Source organism: Corticium candelabrum, chromosome 12 (genome assembly GCF_963422355.1).
Source record: "Corticium candelabrum chromosome 12, ooCorCand1.1, whole genome shotgun sequence".
Taxonomy (NCBI): Eukaryota; Metazoa; Porifera; class Homoscleromorpha; order Homosclerophorida; family Plakinidae; genus Corticium; species Corticium candelabrum.
Window position 1 is genome coordinate 3,193,090 of NC_085096.1, and position 9,893 is coordinate 3,202,982.

The following is a 9,893-nucleotide window of genomic DNA, read 5'->3' on the forward strand; positions in this document are numbered from 1 at the left end:
GTATGACCACATTTGTTGACTGGCTGCCGTACTACAACGACCTCGATGTTGATCCATTCCTAGAAGCACTCACCAAGATGAGAAACTTCTATGATAGGTATGTAGTTGACATTCTGAAAGACGTAGTCTCATTTTCCTTTGTATCGCTCCAGTTCCTACTTTTAGACACCAACAAACATCACAAAGAACCCAACCTCGTGGCTCCCAAAAGGGAGGACTACGACATGCGGAAGTTTCAGTCATAAGTGAACGAAGTCTCGCTTTCACAAGGTATCACGAAGATGGTTTCACCCACATTCGATCACACGAATACGACAAAGCATACATCCCTCTGAAGCTTATGAGCTACGACACCAACGGTCTATACCTTTCGACAATGGCCAAGCACATGCTCTGTGGACCAGGGGTAATTTGGCATTATGAAACTCCTCAAGCCGTTGCTCAAACCCTCTTCCAATACCTTGTCCAAAGCACTGGTATAACCAATGGTCAAACTACCAATAAATGGTTCGGGCATGCAGAAGTTCGACCTCAGAGTCCCTCTCAATCTTCACAATAAGTTCTCTGAGATGTGCCCGCTATTCATTACTAGAGGGATGGACGAGGCCAATGTCCACCAAGACATTATGGACTACCTAAAACGCACTGGCAGTAAACGTTTCAGCACCAGGAAGCTGATTGGCACTCTGTCTGCCAGCAAGAATCTTCTATATGCCCCGCTACGCCAATGATATATCGACCACGGTCTGGAGGTCACAGCCCTATATCGTACGATCGACTACGAACATGTGTGAGTGGTTCATCGAGTAAATGACAGCCGCAAGACGCACAGGAGATGAGAACAAATCCCTGGCTCTATTGGCAGATGTATATCAAACTGCTAGGCAATAGCGCCAATGGGAAACTCATCGAAGCGTTGGAGCTTCAAACGAATGCCACCTACGCCAAAGACGAAGCTATCGTCGAAAGAGCCCTAATAAGTGCGTGGGTAGATGCCGATGGGTATGACTAGATATGAGATGCCTACGAGTTGCATTCCGGCAAGCCACAGATCACCATCAAGAGAGCCTTTCAGGTGGGCATCGCAGTCTATCCATTAGCCAAACTACGAATGCTATAGTTCTACTATGACTTCCTCTACAAGTACGTGAACCATCGTGACATCGAATTGATTCAGATGGACATCGATAGTATGTACATGGCCCTATCCACTAAGACCGTAGACGAAGCGGTACGGCCAGAGATAATCATGATGGAGGACTTCCAGACCCATCGTCAAGAATGGCTGTCCTGTAACAAATGGAGCAACCGCGCACCCGGTCTCTTCAAACTCCAGTTCGAAGGGTCGCGAGCTATCGTCTTATGCAGCAAATGCTACTATGTAGACAATGGAGCCGAGCAGAGAAGTAAAGCTTTCTCAAAAGAATGAGCAAGTAGCACAACGACATCACCTGGTGGTGCTATATATGGACTGCACAATGTCGAACCGACAGTGCTCAAACGAAGGCTCCTCAATGGTGGACGGCTGTATGAAGACTTACCTGAAATACAAACTAGGTCTCAGAGTATAGTATGACAAACTCCGAGTTCTGCTCGATGCAATTTACACAGAACGCATATGCTAACGAATATCGATTCCAACTCCAGCAACTTGTTGGTGAGTTTATCGTGTGTCTTTGAATACACCGATTCTAGAAACATCTCTAAATCATTAGTACCATCTGAAATATCCATCTGCCACGATTGAAGAGAGCCCTCCATCACACATGCGGCGAGTCACAAAAAAACGGATGCACATCTTCATATATGGGAATCGAGGACTCAGCATTGACTGATATACTACAGTATGTGTTATATTGAGGTTTTCCGCACGACCCCAGCTACAGCGTGATATGACGGTGGGGTAGCTTGTCTCATACCCGAGCAAGGTCCTGGAAGGTTGATCTTGAATCTTATAATATTTTCTATTTAGTGTATCTGAAATGGGAAGACACATATCAATGATGAGGCCATCCAATCGATTGAGTTCGAAGAGCAAAATATCTTTTTGAAACTCTTTCCTCGAAGACGTCCTCTCAATGCGTTCAACTCTTTCTGACAGCTGGTGTAGAGAATCTAAAGACCTCCACTTCCTTGGGATAATTCACCTTCATGTTCAGCACGTGTAGAGTCACACCCAATCCGCAATTAGCAAGTGCACCCATGGGATTCACACAGACACCCACCACTGCACCCACAGCCCCATGCCAGCCGCGGTCATTTGAAGCGCCAAGTCGTTGTGTTTAAAGGATCTAAACAATTTCCTATAACATCAACATTGGTGGTGGTAGGTGAGATACAGCTGGGTGAGCATGCGAACGTCGATTTCCGATAGAGAGTCGTCGATTTGATTGAAGTTGATTGCTGGAATTATCTCTATATGGGAGGTTAGATAATCCGCCCAATCGGTCTCAGCGTGTTTGGTATCATCGGCCGCCTTGACTAGTTTGTCCTAAATTTCCATGTAACGCCGCAAATCCTGCTAGAATTACGGTGAATGATTTTTGGTTGGCGTCTACTTTGATACCAATCTTGCTCAAGGCTTTATGCAACACCACAAAGCTTCTTGAATTTTGGCGAGCGAGCTTTGGAAGGTCGCTATAGCTTGAATATTTTGATTCACTGCTTTCAGAAAATTATCGATATGATTACCTTCCATAGATAGGCCACATCGCTGTAACTGTGTCCGATTCCTCCAACAATTTATTGATATTCTGATAGTCACCCGTTATCAACTGTCTATTTTCTCTCGCAAATTTTGCCTTGTAGTGGAGTCAAACGATTGAGATGAATTTTTATGTAATCCATAATATAGTTCAATGGAAACGTCAAAGATCGTATTACCTTAATTTCAAGTGTTCGAAGATCCCATAAAGGACGACTCGATTACCGAGTTTGAATGCATGAAATATCTTTCTAATGACTTCAATAACATGAAAAAACTCGGAGAGCGTAAGATAGAGACTCGTGATCTGGACGAATACCTGCTTCTTTACAAAGCGATGTGGGCGGTTAGAGGCAAACTGTTGAAGGCGGATAACAATACCGCTTAAGCTGAGACAGATTTCATCACACTCGTCACAACAACGAATGGTAACTCTTTCGATCTATCCAATACCAAATCGGCGGTCACCTTGTCAAGGACGTCAATCATTATCTACCCCAAGCCATCACGATCAGGAATTTGGTCAAATTCTCGGACGAATATGGTAAAAGCACAGCGACAAATATGTTTTGGTATCGCGATACGGGCGCGGGAGCTGCAGAGCCCAGCTTGTTTACGACTTCAGCAATGGTTTACCAGCCGCTGCTTGCGTTGAGAGTGCCACTGACTTCGATTGAAGAGATGTCAATGTAACTGGAGCAAAGTTAGAAATATAGATTTTAACAAGTTTCTCAGACATCCCGGTTGCCACAAGGGTCTCCACGAACAACAGTTGGTCACGATATGTACCAAGACGGTCACAATGTTCCTACCATTGAGTGCCGTGTTGGCCTCTCATGGAAACATCGACAAGGCTATGATAGGAGTGAGGCACTTCTATATCATAGAAAGGAAATCGGCTGAGAACTGTGTTCATAGAGTTGACACTGTAGCTCTAGTAAACTCAACATCGAGCAAATGTCCGTATGGATGCCTAAAGTTCGACCGTCGCTCTCCGTGGTGTTGATGTTGAGACGCGCGCGGCGTAGTCTCTACTTTGAGCAAATTGGAGCGTACAGAGCTCAGTTTGGAAGTACCGAATTAAGCCCCACTTGAAGGGTCACCAGCGTTGCCAGCGAGCAATTACCTCGACATGTCTTTGTCGCATTTGCGTTCCTCGAGCGGGATGAGAGATGAGGCTCACAAACAGAACAACCAGATCTTCAAGAATGCTCTGCTGACACAATTGAGCGTGAGCGTCAGTAGTAGGCAGTATCCAGACAGGGAGATCGAGACAAAGTTTGCCAAAGGCTCTGACAATTACTCGAATGTTTACACGTTATTCTAGGAAGCTGTCAAGAAATATTCAGACACGGATTTGGGAAGCCAAATGTCTGTCCAAGACTTTGCGCCAGTTTACCCGATCATACATGTCAACGTGTCCAAGCATAAAGAAAGGCTGAAGATGGGCACTACTGACCACGAAATACGATGGCAATTGGCAAGCAAATTCCAGAAAGTAGGTGGTGGTGATGGTCCTTATCACGTCTACTGTGTGTTATTGAGGAATCGATACATTACGTTCGAAGCGGTGAGCGGCAAGATGAACGTGATTATTTAATGTAATCTGTAAACACCGACGTGATTTACGTCAAGTTTAGGTTCAGTCTTACGGACAGTCAGAAGGAAGCGTTACCAAGTGCCCTGCAGAAACACACTAGCTTTACCGTACGATTATCTTACTCTCAGTTATCAGCAAGTGATGCCTTTAATGTAACCAGGACTCAATACAACAAGATCACATGGCAAAGACCCAGAGGTGGAACATTGATTTGAAACTCTCCACGTAGCAGATCGCTAAAATGGTAGCTCTACTTGTTCAATATTTGACTAAATTAGTATCTAAATCGTCTAAATTCGTCTCAAAGTTCTTTGTACACTCGGATTGACGGCCGTATTAGATGTTATCTCTGGAATTACAAAGAAAGTTGTTAGTGGTGATGGTGCGGTTTGCCGTGTTGCGGTTCGTCGTGCGAGAAAGGGTACGACCAAAGATGGTGGATTTCTGGGCGCGTTGTTGGTCGGCTTAGCCACACCATTCATATTAAATACGTTGAGTATCGGTGCTGGAGCCCACAGGCCTGGGAAAGGATTGATTTTACCCGGCTCCGTTGGCTATGGAAAAGAGAGGCAAAGACGTGGATGCCTCTAACCAATTTACAGATTGACGAGGCACTTGAGTATTGTGAGGTAGACAACAATAGAGGCACCTATAGTAAAGACACCCTACCCAACAAGCCCAAATTTAATCAGTCTCTATTAACCTAGAAGATTGCTTTGATGTTGATGGAACCCATTGGGTGGTCATGTATGACGACTCAAAAACATGATATATTGAATACTTTGATAATTTCGGGATTCGCCCTTCGGAGGGTATCTACCGATATACGCAGAAAACGGGAAAAAGGCATTGTGTACAGTACGAGCATGCTACAAATTATAAATAGCGTCCTGTGTGGCTACTATTGCCTATACTTTATTGTTCATTGTTGTCAAGGGTGTTGCATGCAGGATATTATTCTCGATTTTACCCAAGTGCCGTCGTTGGGAAATGAACGCCGAGTGCTAGAGGAGTTTTAATGTAGACGTATATATAGCGCCACGGTGTCGTACTGTGTGAGGTATAAAAGAAATACTCCGGAAGTGAATCCAACTTCTATGCGGACAAGAATCGGCAGGGTAGTGTTGAGATGGACGTGCCTGGTGTGTGAAAGCAAGAAATCCAGTTTTATTTGGACACGATTATCATGCTTTCTTTGAGCCGCTGCTATTATCTTTCGTTTGGCTAATTAAAATTAATTCGTCGTAGCTAGAGATCGATGTACGTGCACGGGAAATACTGTGAAGCGACATGTATGTAGCAACCGGATGAAGAAGAAAGCATGCAACGCAAAGTTTCCTACGTATCTTTCTTGCAAGACGACGTCGATCGTTTATCATCCGTCCTAATTGCATCTGTAAAAGTATTCTTGCACGGAGAGGGCTTGTTATCCACGATATTTCTTGATTCTGCAGCGGTCGATCTTGCATCACTTGCAGTTAACTACTGAGGTGGACGAGATTATCATGCTTTCGATGGGCCGTACGTTGCTAGCATCTTCCGTTACGATGATAATTCGTCGTAGCTAGATAAAGATTGATCTCGTACGTTTCCTAAAAATACTGTGAAGCGACATGTAGTAACCGGATCCAGAAGTAAGCAGCGTTAACGTTTCCTACGAATCTTCTACGATCTTTCATCACCAGTACTACTTACAGCTAAAACACATTTCTCTCTTGTAGATCGCGGATGACATGTTGGTCGTGCGCAACGGTACACATGCATGGTCACATGGGACCTTCCCACCTAGCTTCTTGAAGAAAGCTGAATGTTTTGTTTTGCGATTCTTTTGTAAAAACGTAACAGACGCGTACAACTCTAGCCTGAAATTTACTGTACAGTACTATGGATATGACATCTCGGCTTTTCTTTCATAATGCGCGGGATTGTTGCGTCACCCATTTTTGATGTCCCAAATGACTGATGATTGGCTCAACAAATTCCCGAGAGTGATTCACTCCGATATGCTATTGTTACGTTACCAACGTTTGGCGTCCGAACACGTCTGCTGATTGGCTCAACAAATCCCTCCAGCGTAACATACGCTTACAAACATACAGATTTGGATAATACTAGTAATTGAAGCTATGTTTACACCGTTCCTTCTACAGCTATGAGCCTTCAAAGTCCTGTACACCGCCTACGCTAGCAGTAATTGTCGCGAAGAATAATTTTTACGAATATACACTCTGTTTTCTTTCTAGAAGTGCTACTTGTAAAATGTATTTAAAATCCTACATAGCGACTGTCGTTTCGCGTGACCGCAAATTCCGTAAATAGTCAGTAGTCGCAACTACGTAGAGTTACGTAATTTTAGATTCCCGTATAACTATCTTAAAACCAAGAAAGCGATCGATTTTGGGTCAGCAGTTGCAGACAGGTGAGTTCTGTTGTTTATGTCCGACAGGTCCTAGCAATCGCAAACATGAATTACCTTGTTCTGGTGAGAACACTCTCTCCAGGAAGTTTCGCGCGCTCGATTGGCTGTTCGTCTATTTTGTCTGGTTGCCACATACGACATAAAGGAATTAATGCTTCGTGATTGGGCCCCACTAAGGAGGCGTGGCACATTCCTGTAGCGTGACAGAAATAACCAGCCAGCCACATAGTCCCCAGACCGAAAGCCGGTTTAGCCCTATACGTTTAGGGTACGCTACTCGCCAAGTCTCATAACTTTTACAAAGTCCCTTTTCTTACAGGCTCATAGCTGAATTACAGGAACACCCCGTTGTGGGTATGCAGTAACACAATAATAAATTCATAATTTACCAACTATCAATATTCCTAAGAACGTAATAGTTACCGCGTTGATTGTTAAGTTTCTTGACAATACTGTAGAGTCTAAATAGTTTTCTTTACGTTTCGCATTGCGAAAAACGAAAGCTAAAAGTGTATGACTTCATGACTGCGGAAGCGTCGTAGGTTAGACTCTCTCTGATTTTGTTTAGTGGCTTTTTAGAATGCCGTTTTTATTAACGCAAAGAAAAATTGAATCCCTTCACCAGTTCCTCAGTATCGAGTGTTCTCGCCTCTCGCCTTCCTGATTGCGTCCAGACGTCGCGGAACACTTTCTGCCAAGTTCCGGACAGGCGCGGAATATGCTGCCACGCCTCTTGTAAAGCATTCCAGAGCTCAGCTGCAGTTGTCGGTTGGCGACGGTTGGCAGCAGTTTTGGTTTCATGCAGCAAGTTCTCAATTGGATTCGCATCAGGCGATTTTGGCGGCCAGTCCAACAGTGTGACGTCATGCTGCCGTAGCCATTGTCTTGTTGACCGAGACGTGTGAATTGGTGTTGTCCTGCTGGAATACGAAGTCGTCTCCTAGCAGTGCCGTCGCGTCTGTAAGCATGTACTCTTCCAGAACCTGTTGGTATGCAGTGCTGTCTAAACGACTTTCCAGTTTCACCAGAAACCCCACGCCATGTCAACAGATCTATCCCCACACCATCACAATAGCCGCGTGCTAGACTGCACGGTCACAACAGTCAAGAAGAAATTCCTCACCATTGCGACGCCAAATGTACAGAGCACCGTCGTTTCCTATGCTGAATTTTGACTCATCTGTAAAAAGAACAGATTTCCATTCATCCAAAGTCCACTGTGACTGAGTGGTTGCCCATCCCAATCGCAAACGCCGATGGCTTTCTGTTAGCAGTGGCTTTTTCTAGGTCTCTGAGTGTTCACTCCTGTCTCACTGAGACGACGACGGACTGTTCTACCTGAAACTTACTTGCCGTTTTCTACAGCCAGCTGATATGAGAGCAGTCGTGATGGTACTCTGCGGTTGTGCAGTCCCATTCTCTTCTATCGATGATCTTCCCGGATTGTCGTTGCCTTCCCGCGTCCAGGTCGTTTTTCATAATCTCTGCTGCAACGGGAAAGCCGTTGCAGGCACTAATGAACCGAATTCCTGAAGCGGCGGACAAAAGTTGCAATCTGACGCACAGAATGGCCGACTGAGTAAAGTGCTTCAATTTTCCCTAGCGCTTTCGGACTCAACTGTTTGCCTCGATGCATCGCTGCAGCTCGTCAAATATTGAACGGAACAAGACTCTGCAACTGCATGCAGCTGAACGTTCAGGTTAACTTATCGTATGAGTTTGGCGGTCTCAAGGGTATCATTTTTAGTGAAGCTGACATTTTGGCGGTAGCACTTTGAGGTTTTGTTAAAAGTAAAACATGAAGCGGAAGTGACATGTCGGTGATCTTTGGTCGCTGTAACTTTTTTAGTGTTTGTCTTAGCAAGATTTTTTAAATTAATTGGTATCACATTTCTTTCTGAATACGTTGAAGCTTGTTTATTGTTGAAAATGGCAAAAAAATTCAAATTGTGATGACATGCGCGAAATCAATGCGCAAAACAGATGATTCCCCTTTTTTGCATGATGTTTATAAGAGGACCCACAAAATTGCTTTCACTGTCTACTATAGAGGATTCTTAGATTGCATGCCAAAAATTAGTGTCCAAGAAGGATGAGCATGTACAAAGACAAGAAAGTAGAAATGGCTGTCTTCCTTCTTCAAAGCAAACTAGATGCGCAGTAGGTAGTCAGTACAGCTGCAATCATGAAGTCGAGCTATGTTACATACTAACAATGGCGCAATCCAGGGAAAAAAATTCGAAAAACATTTGGTTTTGCTAGAGAAAAATTCAGTGCCAAAATTCGACTACACATAAAAATGCCAGGTGTCCCTATAATTTTGTCCAAGTCTGCACATACATAGAGAGATAGATAAACTAGTAAATGCTCGGTTAGCATTGTGTTAGGCGAGCGATGGTGCTCTGTGTTACTCATTAGCGTAACACTGGTTCATATGGTTGCGTAGCAATAATTTCTGTCAAACAAATGCGGGAACTCAGAAAATAGACTTTCCGTTGCTTTTCTTCTGGCTTTGTTTTTCATTCTTAGATTGTCTCACTCGTTTACTGAGATATTCGCGTAACAATAGTCGCGTAGTCACATGATAATGGTTGCGTGGCTATAATTTCTATCAAAGTAACGCGCGGAAACTCAAAAAGCAGACTTTTCTTTTCTTTTCTTTCAGATTTTCTTTTCCATTCCGTTTGTTACGCATCAGTTTCCTTTGCTCTTTAGTCGCGTAAGGAAACGAAATGGAGAGTCGTTTCACTTTGCTCGCCAAGAAATTGTAATTGTGTCAAGTCCTCGATAGGTGACCCTTGATTCGACTTTTAGCGCATGTGTTGCGGAGTCAAAATTGCATTCATCTGGCATGTTCGTTTATTCAATCCGACTCTTCGTTTTGCCATAAATCCATATGACAAGTGATGACGCACGTATATATATAATTATAAATATATAAATATAAATATAATATTTCTCGAGCTCAATTGACATGACAAGAGGGAGGCTCGCTTCGCTCACCAATAACGACATACAGACAGACAGACCGAAAGTCAATTCAGCCCGTTTAGAGTGTGCTTCTCGCGAAGCAGTCCACCACTCATTGTGGTGTCCTTCTTTACGCTCGTAGGTTAATTAGAGAAATGTTTTAACACGTTTTACTCGTTGTTTTTGAGTAGTAGAGTAAT